The following is a 17,640-nucleotide window of genomic DNA, read 5'->3' on the forward strand; positions in this document are numbered from 1 at the left end:
CATACCCAGGTTGCAGGTTTGATCTCCAGTCTAGGCACATCCAGGAGACGACTGACCTGTGTTTTTCTCTCACATGGATGTTCTTTTTTTTTTCTTCCGACTTTGGATACTTTTACCGTTTAATTTGCAAACAGAATTTTTATGACAAATTATTTTTAACCAAATCATATCTTAAGAGCTGTTTATATAGAAAACCCGGAAAAAAAGTGAACTGTTCATTGTGGAAGGCATTAAGTTACATCATTACAGTAGAAAATACAGGAGGTAGAACATAACTGAAAAGACTAATGCAACATTAGATTCAATTCTATAGCTCCTGTAGCTACTTAAAACATAGTTTTAGAAACTAAACCCAACATTTCCAGTAACCATAGAAACAGCTAAAATAAAATTTGCCATGAAAGCCCTTATATCATGCTTGATATAGGGAGGTAGGAAGATGTAAGAATCAGGACACATGAGACGTGACATTTTATCTACAACTCCTGTTTCCTTTACTGAGGGTGTAATTTCAAAATTTAATCACCTTCTTCAGCTTCAGATTCAAGATTCTTCTTCAGCATTTTTAATCCACTCCACAAACTTTCCTTTGCTCAAGGAAGACACTGTTCCCCTTTGCAACATGTACATCTTTGTACCATTTCAGAATGGGCTCCTCACTCAGGACTTCGGCTTTATTAAAAAGCACCACTATTTTCTGGAAGGCTTTCATGAAATGAATGTTTTCGTAGCAATACTCCCGAATGTTCAGTAATAGTCAGCTCAGACTGACCTTGAGTAGTAAAGGCAGTATTGAGGAGAGGTCTGTATTGCTTCATGTGTTGATGGTTTGCTCTGCTATTAGCTCCTCTTTTTTGTTCCATTTCGCAGTGCTCATTACACTGTACCAGATTAATCCAATGACAATGGGTTCTGGAATGTTGAGATTTTTTTTTTCCATCTCCTTGACATACAAAATTATATCCTTAACTTATTTCAGTACGGGATCGCCACAGAACGTCTGTTCTTGAGGCTCTTTTTGGAGTTCTCTACGAACTCCTATGGTTTGCTGATTCTGAACATATTCTGAAAGCTCTTTTAAGCCTGCCTCAGTGAGATACTTTGTAAAATGTTCAATGCTTTGTTTATTGGCAGGAAAAAATTCCATCAGTCTGTTATCCGTGCTGACTTTCTGAAGACCTGAGAATCATTGATTGCCTGCCTCCTGTATGTCCCCCACTAGAGATAGAGCCTGCAATCTGGGCAGGCGCTCTGACCAGGAATTTAACCGTGACCTCTTCATAGATTGATGCTCAACTGCTGAGTCACACCAGCCATGCTCTCTCATCAGTCTTTTTAAAAAAGTTTCCTTGTTTGAATTAGGATCCAAATAAAATTTAATCATTGAAATTGTTATTATCTTTCTCTTGCCTCCCCTACTCTTTTTTTTCTCTTTCTTTTTAATCTATTTATTAAAGAAACTATCATTTGTCCTAGAATTTCCTTTAGTCTGAATATTGGTGACCGTATCCCAGTGGTATTCAGTTAACATTTATTAAGCCCTTTACTATGTTATCTGTAAGTCTGTAGTTAAGTCTTGAGGCTAATTATATTTAGTTTTTTTATTTGTTTGTTGAAGAAACAGTAAGTGTTGGTGTATATTTCCATTTGGGGCTACCATCCTGTCTGGTTATTTTTTTGTGTGTGTAATGTTAGTCTCCATTGGTGATCATTGCCTAGGTCCATCTATAATATCTATAATAATAAAAGCATAATATGCTAATTAGACCAGACGTCCTTCCGGACGAAGCTGGGGCTGCAAGGGAAGCCCGAGTCTCTGGTGTCTGCCGGCATCTGCTTCCCTTTGGCACCCTGGTGTCCTGGATGCCAGAGGGAAGCAGATGCTGGCAGCTGAGGGAAGGAAGGCCTACTCTTGCACAAATTTCGTGCATTGGGCCACTAATTAATTCATAAAAATCTTCCATAAATAGAACTCTTAGCTAGTGGCTTTGGCTAATGTATTAAGGTATACGACATTTAGGTACAGATTATTGTAAACATTTTCTTCAACTATTCCCATTGGTATTCTAGTTTATTGTTGGACCCTTTCATCATGGTTTAAAGTCTTCTGTTTGATCAGACAGACCATCTTGTTTTTCAAACCCCAATTAAAACATTACTTTTGGCCCTGTGGATAGAGCATCAGCGTGCAGACTGAAGGGTACCCATCTGACACCCTGTATTTTTTAGGATGCTTCTGTTCTGCTTGTTTGTTTGTTTTGCTTTCTAGATTCCACCTATAAGTAAAATCTTATGGCATTTGTCTTTCTCTGACTTATTCACTCAGCATAATACCCTCTAGGTCCACCCATATTGTTACAGATGGTAAGATTTCATTCATTTTTATGGCTCAGTCATAGTCCATTAATGCAAATTTTATTGAGCCCTTTGTGTGTTTTGCTTTTGAGTATGATTCTTCTATTTTTATTTTTTGGGCAGATGGATAAACATGCTTGGAGGCCAACTTTAATGGCTAAGTGTCACTTTAGCGCTGAGATAAATATCCGGTTGAAAAAATGCAGATATAGAGCCACACCTCAGCCTTTGTAGCTGAAGATGATAACCATTAACCAGTGATTGCTATCTAGCCAGCAGGTCCCCACCAGCTGCCCACACTATGTGCAGACTATGCCCACACTATGATTTGTAGCTGCAGACTCCATGTGCTAAGTTTGGCACAGTCTGCACCTGCCATCCTCTTCAGAAAGAAATATTCCAGGTGCTCATTGACACTCCCTAGCTTATCCGGCACTGTGATTTCTCTGAGTCTCCAATGGTGCCGTTGTGCTTTAGTGTGTCTCCCAAGTGTTTTCTTTTTCCTGTTCTGCTTGAGTTATCTCTATTTAGCCCGTCACACAGCAGCTACTTGGGAATGCAAAGCAGAGAATTTCAGAAAGCAAGCTTGAGAGAGAGGCTACTGAAAGTAATGGAGTTTATTAATATAAGTTCTTAATGCTTTAAGTGTGTAAAGTTTCAATTTGTGTAAGCAATACAGGGGTCTAAAAGAAGGTAGTTTTGTTTTTTATTGAGGGTATGTGTGTTAAAGCTGGGGACAGTAAAACAAAGGAAAGGCTTAAGACAGAGAGGCAACAGGAGTGAGCCTAGGCAGAGCTGCCTTGCCCTTTGGAACTGTGAGGAGGAGGAGACTGGGCATGGCTGCCTCGGCTCTTCAGAAAGAAAGTCACAGTGAGCCTGCTGGAAACAAGCTACTGAGGCAAAAGAAGTGCCTTTGGAGAAAGAAAGCAAAGATAAGGTGCCTTAGGAAAGAAGGGAGGTGGAGGTGTGAGCATGATTAAGGAGAGAGAGTGCACCTTGAAGAAGGTAATTTTAAATTGTAAACAAACTTACAGCATTAAAGTGGCAGGATCAGATTGTGAGGGACTAAACAGTTGCAGAGGTGACTAAGAACCAAGAGTAATAACTTGCCCCCAAGTATCTGTACATAACCTATATAATATTTTACCAATGGGAAGCAGAGTTCTGTGGGTCAAGTGGAAGGATCTTAGCAGAGAGCAAGCTAGTCATGGTCCCAGCAGTGTCAGCGTGACCTGAAGCAAGTCACAGGATCACTATATAATGACTATCATTTCTTGAGCTCTAGCTGCAGTATAATGTGCTAGGCATTGCTGTAATCATTTTATATATGACTAGAGACCTGGTGCATGAAATTTGTGCACTGGAGGGGGGTGTCCCTCAGCCTGGCCTGCACCCTCTCGCAGTCCAGGAGCCCGACTGACAGCTTAGCACTGCTGTGGAGGCAGAGGCAGGAGAGGTTCCTGCCACCGCTACTGCACTCACCAGCCCTGAGCCCGGTTTCTGGCTGAGCAGTGCTCCCCTGTGGGAGCACACTGACCACCAGGGGGCAGCTTCTGCATTGAACGTTTGCCCCCTGGTAGTAAGTGCGCATCATAGTTCCACCATTCAGTCGATTGGCATATTAGTCTTTTGTTATATAGAATAACTCATTTAATTCTCACAGCACACTGTGAGGTAGAAGCTATTATTGTTCCCATATTACAAATGAGGAAACTGAAGCCTAAAAGATTATTTGTCCAAGGTCATATACAACTAATAAGAGCAAACTAGAATTCCAACCCAGGCAGCTTGGCTTGACCTTCTTACCACTATGCTATATTGCCTCTCAGTTTATTTATAAATGTCATGTTAAAAATATCTATGATAACTATTTTACCAAGTTGTAGAAAGCAGAAAATGAAATGATAAAAGTACTTATAATAAGACAATAATGCTATGCAAAAGGAAGCTATCGCATAGGAGTCCAACGCCATTGCTGGCAGTTACCATAAGAGCCCTTCTTAAAGAATACTTTTGTATGTGTATGTATGTATTTATTTACATGTATGTATGTATGTATGTATGTTGGATGGGTCTCTAGCCCAAAACATCCTAGCTTTTGTAGGAAGGTGGTATGTGCAACATTATATGTAACCATATGTTAACTTATGAAACATAAAAATATAATAACCACCTGTGACTTTGCCACCAGAACATTATCAATGCCTGCATCTTGTTCTTTTATCCCATACTCCATCTTGCTGTCCAAAGCTAACTACTGTCTCATTTTATGTTTAAACAGTTTTACAAAAGCCTATGGAGGCCATGTAGTCTCTCATGCCTCAGCTTCTAGAAAACTAGCTCATAAGAGTTCAGTGACTGGTGAGATTTATTTATTCACCTGCTCCCATCCCCTTTGGCTATCACCAGGTTGTCCTCTGTACCTATGGGTCTGTTTCTGTTTTGTTTTGTTTATTCATTTGTTTTGTTTTGTGAGATACAATATATAAGTGAAATTATGTGGTATTTATTTGTCTTTCTGTCTGACTTATTTCATTTAGCATTCTACCCTCTAGATCCATTTATGTTGTCACGATGACAATATTTCATTCTTTTTATGGCTGAGTAATATTCCATCATGTGTGTTAGTGTATGCCACATTTCTTTTATACATTCATCTATTGATGGATACCTAAGTTGCTTCTATAGCTTAACTATTGTAATAATGCTACAATGAACATAAGGGAACATATCTCTTTTTGAATTAGTGTTTTTGTTTTATTTTAATAAACATCCAGAAGTGATATTGCAGAATCATGTGGCAGCTCAATTTTTTTTTTTTTTTTTTTTTTTTAGGGATCTCCATAGTTTTTGCCATAATGGTACACCAATTTACAATGCTACCACTGTGTCCAGGCTTCCCTTTTTTCCATCCTTGCCAACACTTAATTGTTGATTTTTTTATGATACCCCTTACAGGTGTGTGAGATGGCATCTCATTATGGATTTGATTTGTATTTAGTTATGTTGAGGATCTTTCCATGTCTGCTGGCCATCTGTATGTCCTCTTTGAGAAATATCTATTCTGTTCCTCTGTACATTTAAAAAAATATTTTTTATTGATTTCAGAGAGGATGGGAGAGGGAGAGAAAGATAGAAACATCAATGATAAGAGAGAATAATTGATCGGCTGCCTCCTGCATACCCCCTATTGGGGATCCAGTCCCCAACCTGCATGTGCCCTTGACCAGAATCGAACCTGGGACCCTTCACTTCCCAGGCTGAACCAGCTAGAGCCTCTGTACATTTTTTAATTGGATTAAAAAATTTTATGTTAAGTTATATGAGTTCCTTATATATTTTGGATATTAATCCCTTATTGGATATATCATTTGCAAATATATTCTTCTATTCTGTGGATTGTCTTTTCCTTGGTGGTTTTCTTCACTGTGAAAAACATTTTAGTTTGATGGTGTCCCATTTATTTATTTTTTCTTTTGTTGCTCTTGCCCAAGGGGACATATCCAAGAAGATATTGCTAATGCTGATGTCAAAGAGTTTACTGGCTATGTTTTCTTCTAGGACTTTTATGCTTTCAGGTTTACACTTAACTCTTGAATCCATTTTGAGTTTATTTTTGTATAAGGTGTAAGAAAGTGGTCCCATTTCTTTTTTCTTTTCTTCTTTCTTCTTTTTTTTTTTTTTTTTTTTTTTTTTTTGCATTGATCCAAAGCCTTGGAGAAACTTTTAACCTCATGATTATATGATTCTAAATGTCACATTTCTCAACAAAAACAGACACATAGATTAATGAAATAGAATAGAGAACCCAGAAATAAATTCTCACTTATGTGGTCAATTAATCTACAACAAAAAAAGGCAAGAATATACACAGAACAATGCCTGGATGTAGTAAGTTTTCAATAAATGATAGTTGACTTAATTATCTAGAATGCAGGTTAATTATAAAAATACTGAAAAATCTAGCCTCAGCCAAATTTTGCCCATCTGTATTCTACTTGTAGAGATCCTAAATAGAGCGCTACCCCTGAAATTGCCAGCTGGTTTGTTTTTTACTTCAAGTCCTCTCAGGTGGCGTTAGCTTGAAGTCATAACCAGGGTACTACGCCTTATCTCTAAAAGTTCAGAATGTCAGTTTTGTGAGAACAAAATATGGTGACCAGTTTTTTAGGAACTGACATATATCGTCAAAACATTCAGAATGAAGCTTCATTTCCAGTGAAAAATATAACCTTTAAGCGTATTCATGCTTGAGTCTTTTGGTGGTTATTGCATTCTCTCCCTGAAGGCAAGCAACATGGAAAATAAATTTTGGTTTTCTGAGTAACGGATCAGTGCAGAGGGAGGCTCCTGACTGGTTTTAGTGATTAATGGCAGCATCAGACCCCTATATGATATCACCAGGCTCAAGTGGCTATGTTGATGAATTGGGGGACCTGCTCCCTTCAGCGGTGTAGGAAGGGGAGTGCCTAATTATTGCTCTGCGGTGCCCCCCCTCATCCTTACCACTAGCTTTCAGTCGGTAGTCAGGCATACACTGACAGTCCTCAGTGGTCATGTTCTCTTGGCTCTCTGTGGTTACACCTTGGCTACAGTGATTAGTTTAGGGGTCCTAGAATTCTGCAGTCACTCAGACTTCAGGATTTTGTTATTTTTAACAGGTGGATCATTGTGTCCACTATATTTTTTTCTTTCAAACTGCAATCTCAGAAGATAAGTCTTCACTCCTATTTTAGAAATATTTTATATCATTGGTATATACAAACATGAGGTGATGATTCCTTATTTCTTGAACCTGCTCAATAATAACAACGCCTTAATGGTTCCTACCCCCTTTCCAAAGCAAATTAAGCTCCAGATTGTTATCTGGAAAAATTCTGTAAAATATATTTTTTTTTAAGAGAGGAAGGGAGAAGGATAGAGAATTAGAAACATCAATGAGAGAGAGATATCGATCAGCTGCCTCCTGCACACTCCCCACTGGATATGTGCCTGCAATCAAGGTACATGCCCTTGACTAGAATCAAACCTGGGACCTTTCAGTCCGCAGGCCGATGCTCTAGCCTACGGGTGTCGAACTCAATCAGAGAAGGGGCCAAAATCTAAAATCCAGCCTAAATCGCGGGCCGAATGGTTTACTGAACAGTCATAAACTGTCATTGTGATGGAAACGCAGCGGAGTGCAGTGATGACAGCGCGGTGCGGGCCACATTGCAAGGCCTGGCGGGACGGATTTGGCCCGAGGGCCTTGTGTTTGACACATGTGCTCTAGCCACTGAGCCAAACCGGTTTCAGCTCTAAGATATTTTCTTTACTGTCAGACTCATAAGCTGGCCTCTTAGAATTAATAATGAATTCAATGGTCTGTTGGTTAGTCTCTTTGAATGTGTAATGTATATTATTTTGCTTCTGTCAATATTGATATGATGTTTTAAATTGATAGTTTCTTCAAAGTGGATTAGTTCTTATTTTGTGGGAGTGGTAGTTATAGTAATAGTGTATATATTTTGTTCAGTTGGCTGTAGCTCAGTTAGGTGGTTTGATGGGAACTTTATTTGCCCTTGGACACAAACTGTTAGTGACATTAACTTACAAATAATAAACTGAAATTTACTGACATGTCAGGGTCAGACAGTACATGTTCATAAATGAAAGGTTTAACTTTAGAATAATTACTGTTCTAGTTATTCACATGTATTAGTTAGTGAATTACATGTATATCTTGTTTCATTATGCCTCACTGATATTATAATTTGATGAGTATGTGCAACGTTCAGCATAGTTACTACAGGCAACGTGGGATGGATACTGGAAAAAATTATGAAGTCACTGAGGCTTTTTTATGTGTGTTCTCATTTTTTTTTAATGGACCTCTCTTTTTTGTGTCCATTACCCCTTGACACTAAGTCTTGCTTATATGTGTCTCAGGCAGTTATTCATACTTTTCTCTGCCTCTAGTTTCTTCCTCACTGCATGTACCTGTGTAGTATCCTGTCCTTCAGAGCTCTGCTTTCCACTTCTTGCTGTGGTAAATTCATCTGCACTGAGTAACTAGTGGTTTGGTTGCTGGGCTTTGTGTGTTCACCATATGAGTCTGTATTAGCCCTGGCCAGTGTTTCTCAGTGGTTAGGGCACCAACTCACACTCTGGAGGGTCTCAGATTTTATTCCTGGTAAAGGAATTACAGGTTCAATCCCCGGGCCTGCTCGGGGCACATGCGAGAGGCAACCAATCTATGTGTCTCTCTCCACCCTCCTCCCTTCCACTCTCTCTAAAAATCAAATGAAAAAAATATCTTCGGGTGAGGATATAAATACAAAAAATAATTCTGTATTTGCCTTTAATAGGGAAGTCAGTGCCTTAATCCAAATGGTGGGACTGCCTGGCAGACTAGGAGGGTTGATATCATTCAAATAGGAGCAGAGGTGTCTGGGATTTATGGGATTTGAACTACATGAAGTTCAATGCCTGCATGTGCACTGGCCCTTTTCTCTTGTGCCTGCTCACTATAGTTGAGTTCCCAGAAGTACTTCTGCTTTATTCTTATAGGAGAGATGAGGGTTCATGCACAGTTCACGTCTTTGAAATGCTTTCTATGCCTTATTGAAAGAAGGCCCCTTTTATGTTTTTGCCATGCAGCACATTCTGTTGGACCTGTAAGTATTCAATGGGCATCCCCCCACTGGAGGGTGAGCTGAGACTGATTCTGCTTCCTTAATTCAGCTGGTTTTATGGTTTGCTTTTAACATCTTAATTGGACTTTTACTATCCTTGCACTGTGTTTATAGAAAAAAATACTTTAAAAAATTCTTTAATTTGCTTTGGAAAGGTAATGATTTTTCTCATTTTTAATATAAAAGAATCCTCTAATTTCTTATTAATCATTATTTTATCATGAATGTTTTATTAGGTGAAACTATCTAGATAAAATCAAGACCATATAGTCACTGTAAGCTGCTCAATTAGCCAGCCTGACATTAGGCCCTTGGGAAGAAAAATAACTGTTTTCAGGGATGGATGACAAGGTGGCCAAGTTAGCCAATACTTTGGGAAAGTCAGTCGTTTCAGAGTGCAGTTACATAGCCATCTCATTTGAGCCTCCCTCAGAACAACTCTTTGAAGTAGGTATTATTGCTCCCCAATTTTATAGACTGAGAAACTGAGGCATAAAATGTATCTTTTATACTTGGAATGATATCAAGGAGGGGTCTTTCACATTCAGCTGATTGCCTTCCCCATCCTCCTAGACATACACTGTCACACTCATCCTCCATCAGAGAGATTGGTTGGGTGTTGAGAGGGAGATTTTGCTGAAATCGTAATAATGTTAGGTATTGTTCCATGAAGGAAGCTAAGATCCCTTGAGAGTTGGGAAAAGAGTCAGCCCATAGAATTCACTTCTATGGACAGTTTTCAGTAGTGGCCCTGGGGAAGTAGAATAGAAACTACTATCTGGGTACGTTGGCTGATATGAAATTTCAGATGGTTGACACTTACTGACTGAGGCTCTGCTATATTGCCCCTCTGCAATAAGCCAAAGAGGTCTGCATTTTGTCGGTCATAAGCTTATGAAAAAGGTGTTTGGGGGTTCCTTTTCCAATGATTAGTACTTGTAGAATATAATCCCCTAGGTTCTCCATAAACGGTAAATTATCATCAGATTGCCTATCTTATTTTTTACTGGAAACATTAAAAAAAAATATATGCTATGTTTATCTGTAGTCATCTTGCTGATGCCTGAATTTTTAAGATTGTTGAAACAGTCTCCTTAGTGTTGTAATTTTTTAAAAATAGGTAACAGCCCTAGCCAGTTTGGCTCAATGGATAGAGTGTCGGCCTGTGGACTAAAGGGTCCCAGATTCGATTCCGATCTAGGGCACATGCCCAGGTTGCAGGCTCGATCCCCAGTGGGGAGCATGTAGGAGGTAGCCAATCAATGATTCTCTCTCATCATTGATGTTTCTCTCTCTCTCTCCCTCTTCCTTCTTCTCTGAAATTAATAAAAATATATTTAAAAAATAAAAAATAGATAGGATTTCTTCCCCCCGCCCCCAAAGGTACAAAGGTTGAATTTCCTTTTTATCCATCTCCACCTTGTTTGCTACATGTGGTGTTACCAGTTTCTTGTTTATCCTCTTAGTTGCATGAGAGAGAGAGAGAGAGATTGTGTATGTATAGTATTGTTAATCATATGGCATAGTTATACCCCATTCTGCCCCTTTGCTTTTTTTCACATACTGTATTTTGAATTGTTTAACACATAGTCTGCCTCTCTAAAAAACAAAACTGAAAACTACTGGTAGTTTCCGTTGCATGGCCAATTTATAATTTATTTAACATGTTCTCTATTGAAATGCCTCCGTGTCTCTGTAGCTTCCAGTTTTCTCCTTTTGTATGTATGTAACAAATACCCCTTTGTATTTGGTCCCTTTTTATCGGACATTTGTCTTCTTTGCTCTTGAAATAAAGTGCTCAAAAATTGTGTCTCCATTCAGGCAAAATACGATGGAAATCCATCGTCTCAGATGTACTTTGGAGTATTATTGGGTAGGACACAGGACTAAATATACTGCTGTCATTTTAAGAAACAGGCCATCAGGAAGAGGAGTTCTGTTTCCTTAGCCAACACTGCATCTAATTCTGACGATCCATTAGTGAATTCCAGTCAGATTTATTTTCTATTCACAGAAATTGTTCCTTTTTCCTCACTGCAGGCAGTTCCTAACATATACATGTGTCTCCCATACAAATGGCCATGTGTGGGAAGCCCTCTGCTGCCATATGGGAAAAGTGGGAGGAGGGAGATTCCCAATTTCACTGCAGCTGGGAAAACAATTCTTGGCATTTCAAGTTGAAACTTTGAATGAATCTTCTCAGAATAATACAGTTGGTAGTTGGCACTGGTGTTCTAGTACTGCACTATAGCTCCATGGGCTCAAAAGGCTTTTCAATTGGGCCAGTGCTACTTGTAATATTTCTAAGGGAAACACGTTTCAGAGTCTCAACTGGAAATCAGCATATTGGTTGATGTTTATGAGCATTATATTGGACATATTTGGCCAATTTTCTTCACTAAACATCATGTGAACTCAGAGTAACCATCTGACTGGGGTGAGAGAAACAAAAATATTTGGATTGTTTAAAGTATAATTTTTGTGCTACCATTTGTTGTTAACAGTTAGAAAAGTATAAAATGAGCCCTGGCTGGGTGGCATAGTGGGTTAGAACATCGTCTTGTACAATAAAAGATTGTGGGTTCAATTTCCAGTCTGGGCACATACTTAAACCACAGGTATGAACCCCAGCGGGTCATTTATGGAGGCAGCTGGTTAATGTTTCTCTCTCTCTCCCATTCTCCCTCCCTCTTCCTTCCCTTCCTTATTCCCTCCCTCCTTCTCCCCATTCCTCTTTCTCTAAAAATTAATAAACATACCCTTGGGTGAGGATTTTTAAAAATTAAATACAAAAATATAGGATGAGCTGTTTACCACCTGGATGACCAGAGTTAGTGAGGAAGAAGCAGAATGGTAAATTAGAAATTTTTCTTTCCCAATACAGGACAAAGTTTCAGAGAGAGAAATCATTAGACTTAAGCAAGAACCTTTCAACAGACTGACTAAAGTGGCTTTGTGCCCCCAAAAGACAAACACTCAGAAAATTTTGTGGGCAAAAATCTGGTGAAGTTATTGAAAGAAATTTTGGGAGGCTTCAAAGAAGTTGCCATCTGAGTCCAAAGGATATACTTGAGGCTCAGACCAAAAAGACTACGTTAGCAATCTCTGCGACTAACACTGTTGAGAAAAACTGCATTGCTTTGAAATGTTGGGTGTCTATGGGGAGTGGGGAAAGTACATTTCAAAGTCAAGCTAGACGTGATGGTAAATGATAGAAATGAGAGATGTCTTATAACTTGTCTGATTTGTGAATGGTTGGTTTCTTTTGCTATCAGAGAGTATATTGTTTGTTTTCATCTTAAAAAATTGTATAAAACTTTATAAGCAAACTAGAGGCCTGATGCATGAAATTTATGCTTGGGGAGGTGGTACTCAGTCCCGCCTACACCCTCTCCAATATGGGACCCATTGGGGAATGTCCAACTGCCGGTTTAGCCCTGATCCTGATCAGGGGCACATGCCTGGGTTGCAGGCTCCATCCCCAGTGGGGAGCATGTAGGAGGCAGCCAATCAATGATTCTCTCTCATCATTGATGTTTCTAGCTCTTTCTCCTTACTTCCTTTCTGAAATCAATAAAACATATTTAAAAAAATAATAATAAAGTAAAATTGTTTTAAAAAATTGATCAATGGAATCAGTGTTATCAGCCTTATTCATCCATTACAAAATTTCCTGTCAGCTTCCTAGATTTATTATTTCATTAAGGGTAGATTATTCACATGTGTATGTCTGTGTGCATATCTATCTATACTAATAAAAGGGTAATATACTAATTAGACCAGGAGACTAGACATCTTCCTACCATCCAACTTCCTTCTGGACAAAGCCACAGTAGTGGGGCTGAGGCAGAGATGGTTAGGGGTGATCAGGCCAACAGGGGAGGGCAGCTGGGGCCATCAGGATGGCAGGGGAGCGATCAAGCTGGTAGGCAGGCAAGTACCCCCTCACCCCCCAGCCAGCCAACCTCCCATGGTCCCTGGACAGCGGCCCCTGATGGGCCTCGATTGCCAGCCAGACCAAGGGACCCCCCACCTGTGCACGAATTTGTGCACTAGGCCTCTAGTATGTATATAATTTTTAACAGCTGTGTTTGGGTGTAATTTATATGTAAATTACATATTTAAAGGGTGCAATTCAAGAATTTTTGACATATACACATACATATGCATACATAATTTGATGTATGTATAGATACATGTCTACATTTTTATGACTGTCTCGCTGCTATAGAAAACAAAATGTTTTGGAGGCATACTACAGGGACAAACTATGATTCAGTAGTAGTGGCAGAATTTTTCCATGTGTCAATGGAGTAGAAGAGGGAGCCTTTAGTTTGGGCCTTTCTTTAACACTGGCTTGTCAGGGAGGTCCTGCTGAAACATCAGGTTGCAGCTCCTTTGGTCTGGAAGCAGCACAAACTAATAAATCTGAAGCGGACTGTTCAATCCTTATTCAGCCAACCCGTTGTCCTGCACTGTTGACTGCCCCTTCTCTGCATAGACTGAGCCACAGGTAACATTTTTAAGGGGAAGGCAGGGAGACAGGGAGAGCCAGAGAGTTCTTCCAGTTTATTCAGAATTTCTCTGAATTTAATACGAGCATTCTTCTTTGGCCACCTTGCCCTAGTCTACTATACTCAAGAAGGGGTTAAGTTTCAGGCATAGACTTCTCTGGCAGAAATATTAGGTTAGTAAATTAAAAGTCTGATCCCTTCCCCTAGCCAGCATGGCTCTATTGGTTGAGCATCGTCCATGCACTGAAGGATCATAGGTTCGATTCTAACTCAGGGCACATAATCAGGTTGTGGGTTTGGTCTCCTGTCGCAGCACATACAGAAGGCAACCAATCGATGTTTTTAACTCTCTCTCACTTCCTCTCTCTAAAAAAAGTCTGATTCCTTGAAGGCCAGCTAGCTTAGCTTTGTTCTGAAGATGGTATCTTCTTAGCTCTTTTTCAGTCATCTTTCATATCTTGATCACCAGGAGACCTGGATGAGACAGTGTATATAGCTCAGGGCGTGAACATCACTGCTACCAAACAAACAAAAAAGTACAACACATGGTCAGTAGCTTCATCTTGCAAATATCATTAATAGTAGTACACCATAATGCAGATATCAGAATCAAAAGATTCAACTGAGGCTGAGTCTTTGCAATGAATGGAAATAATTTTTTTATTCAGAGGTATTTATATGACTCGGTGAATGTACTAAAAATTATTTTGCTTTAAATGAGTAAATTTTATGGTATGTAAACAATATCACAATAAAGTGGTTTTAAAGAAGAGTATTTGTGAGATTTAAAGTACATTATCTAATAAAAATGATACTTGACGTTCTAGGAATAGATGAAATCACTGAGAAAAGAGCCGAGGACAGTACCTTAAGGAAAGCCTAGGTTTCAAGGAAGAGAGGCACATATGGAAACAGAAGGTGTGATTACAGACAGAGGAAGAAACCAGAAGAGTACAGTAGCCTGAAATGCAGGAGTGAATGTGTTCAGTGTCTAGTGCCAAATAGATGCGGATGGGGACTGAGAAAAGGCTAATAGTGAACTTAGCTGGAAGGAAATTGCTAATGACCTTTTGAGAAAATAGTTTCCATGAATTGAAGGTGTTAAGGAGTGAGTTGTGAGGAACATGAAGCTGCACATTCTACTTGCAAGAAATAAGTAGGCAGACGGAGAGCTAGAGTGTCAAGGATAGGCTAGAGGCAGGGCAAACTGGGGTCTGTCTGTGTCTCCTGACGAGAGGCTTGAGTGTACTCATACCTGGAGGGGAAGGAGGTAAACAACAGAACAGAGACCCAAGGAATAGAGGCCCAGCTCTGGCTCTTAAATGCTTTGCTCTTACATATTCCATACAGAGCAAAGCATTTGTTAGAGAAGTTGGTATTGGGTACAGAGCAGAGGCATTGCTGGTTGTTCTGTTGGTCATTTCCCTGCTCCGCAGCAGGCATACCCCCTGCCCCTGGAACCCAGGGTGGTTTGTGTGCAGCCCTGCTCCCTAGATGAGCTCTACTCTTTTTTCATTAAAGAAAGTGCCCTAGAGCAGGTGAGAGACATTATCACACAGGCATAACCTTAAATTTGTTGCTTAGACAAACTCGTTCTTGAACATCAGCACTTGATTATTGACACCAAAGGAGTGACAGCACGGCTCTTGAGGCTCTGGCACACCCAGCACAACATCATACCATCTGTGGTCAAGAGCTGATGTTCAAGTTGCCATTCCAGTTCTCAGGTCAGAAAACTCAACCTCTCCAGGGGTCTGTGAGCTGCCCTCTGACCTATAGATTATCTCTTATCCACACACCCACACCCAGGGAGAATGTGAACACTGCACCCCGTTCACCATCCCCAGCCCCACACTGTCCCTACTTTTTTATTTTTTATACATTTGTGGTTTTTTTTAAATTTTAACCATAATATAAAAATTCAAAGGCTAGTTTCATTGCTCTTATAAGACAGCCTTTTAAAGCCTTACAGAGTATTCTAAAATGTAGCATTCTTCCCTGTAGGGTTATTAATTGTATCTTAATATGATTTTTATGTTATTTTTTTAAAAAAAAAACTTTTTCTTAATTGTTTATTAATGTTACATTATATTTTCTCTTATCTCTTGGAAATAAGATGTTGTCCAAAATAAAATGCATTTTTTAGCACTTGTTATTTGTAAAAATATATTCACTGTGTCTCTTCAAGTAGTCTTTGCAGGTTTTGTGGTATGCATAATTTAAGGTACATTTAGTAAGTTTAAGGGTTAAAATATCCTGCACTGTCTCATATGGCAGTGAGCAAAATCACAGATGCTGATGATACCACATAATTAGTATTCTTTTATGTAAATGAAGGCTGTCAGCATGTTACCATAGTGTCTGCTCTCTTTGATGCCGGAATTTATGCCACTTGTTCTCACCAAGACCAGGCAGGATTATTCCACTGTCCTTAGTTAAAAACTGAAAAGAAATTAATACAATGAGAGAGAAAATATTGGCATCTCCTTAAAGTAGATAGATTCTCTTTAGTTATTTTTTCCCCCTATTTTACTTTTGTTTATCCCTCCCCCCAGAAATTTTATTTCCGGTGATGCAGAAATGCATTTAGGATGAGCTAAGAAATTTCCTATCCTACCTAATAAAAGAGTAATATGCAAATTAACCATCACTCCACTCAAGCCATGCCCGCCAGCCAATCAGAGTGAGTATGCAAATTAAACCCAACAAAGATGGCTGAAGCCACAAAGAGCAGTTGAGAGGCTTGGGTTTCTCCGGCAATAGAGGAAGCCAAGCTTTCCACCTGCCCTGGCTGGCCTAGGCCTCCGCTCAAGGCTGCAAAGTTTCAATTATAGAAGATACATGAACCCCAACAGAAATGGCGGGGAGCAGGGGACTTGGCTCCGCTCCAGGCTACAAAGTTTCAATTGTAGAAGATAAATAAATTTCAGATACCAGGGCCTCTGCTTGGGTTGCTGGGGGCAGGGGAGTAAGGGGGGGCGTGGCCTGCCTGCAAACCACCACAGGCCCCTTGCCCAGGCCACCCCACACTTCAAGGGAACCCCCACCCTGATCTAGGATACCCTTCAGGGCAAACCAGCTGGCCCCCACTCATGCACCAGGCCTCTAGCCTATTTAATAAAAGAGTAATATGCAGATTGACCATCACTGCAACACACAAGATGGCTGCCCCCATGTGGTCAAAGATCCTGCCCCTATGTGGACACAAGATGGCCAGCAGGGGAGGGCAGTTGGGAGGCACCAGGCCTGCAAGGGAGGGCAGTTGAGAGGCGATCAGCCCTGCAGGGGAGGGCAGTTAGGAGTGGCCAGGCTGGCAGAGGAGGGAAGTTAGGGGCAAACAGGCTGGCAGAGGAGCAGTTAGGCATCAATCAAACTGGCATGGGAGTAGTTAGGGAGTTATCAGGCTGGCAGGCAGAAGCAGTTAGGGGCAATCAGGAAGGCAGGCAGGCGAACATTAGGGAGCCAGCAGTCCTGATTGTGAGGGATGTCCAACTGCCTGTTTAGACCTGATCCCAGATTGGAGAAGGTGCAGGCTGAGCTGAGGAACACCCCTCCCACCCCATGCACGAATTTTGTGCACTGGGCCTCAAGTTTGAGAATAATTGGAATAGTTCAATTAAAAGATGTATCATATTTTCAAGCTATCGATTTTTGAATGATTATAGTGTTCAGTCATCTCATAATAACGTGATAAATCTAGAAGTTTCTTATCAGAACAAAGGAAGAATTGAAAAGATTTCATTATCTTCTTTTAATTTATTATCTTAGAGATAATAACTATAGTATGATACTTTTGTTTTTTTAAAATACACTTTATTGATTTTTTTTATAGAGAGGAAGGGAGAGGGGTAGAGAGAAACATGGATGAGAGAAACATCAATCAGCTCTCTCCTATACACCCTGCACTGGAGATGTGCCCACAAGCAAGGTACATGCCCTTGACCGGAACTGAATCTGGGACCTTTCAGTCCACAGGCCTATTCTCTATCCACTGAGCCAAACGGGTTAGGGCTGATACTTTTTTTTTTTTATATATATTTTTATTGATTTTGTACAGAGTAGAAGGGAGAGAGATAGAGTTAGAAACATCAATGAGA

At 40.0% G+C, this 17,640-nt stretch overlaps 1 protein-coding gene and 1 pseudogene across 1 annotated transcript in view; one reads left to right on the top strand and one right to left on the bottom strand.

Annotated features, from left to right (window-relative positions):
- The window catches only part of USP49 (ubiquitin specific peptidase 49), a 57,525-nt gene that overhangs the window by 25,426 nt on the left and 14,459 nt on the right, over positions 1-17,640 (top strand). The gene's annotated exons all lie outside the window — the stretch shown is intronic.
- LOC118706013 lies at positions 519-6,913 on the bottom strand (annotated as a pseudogene).

Source organism: Pipistrellus kuhlii, unplaced genomic scaffold (assembly GCF_014108245.1).
Source record: "Pipistrellus kuhlii isolate mPipKuh1 unplaced genomic scaffold, mPipKuh1.p scaffold_m20_p_5, whole genome shotgun sequence".
NCBI lineage: Eukaryota > Metazoa > Chordata > Mammalia > Chiroptera > Vespertilionidae > Pipistrellus > Pipistrellus kuhlii.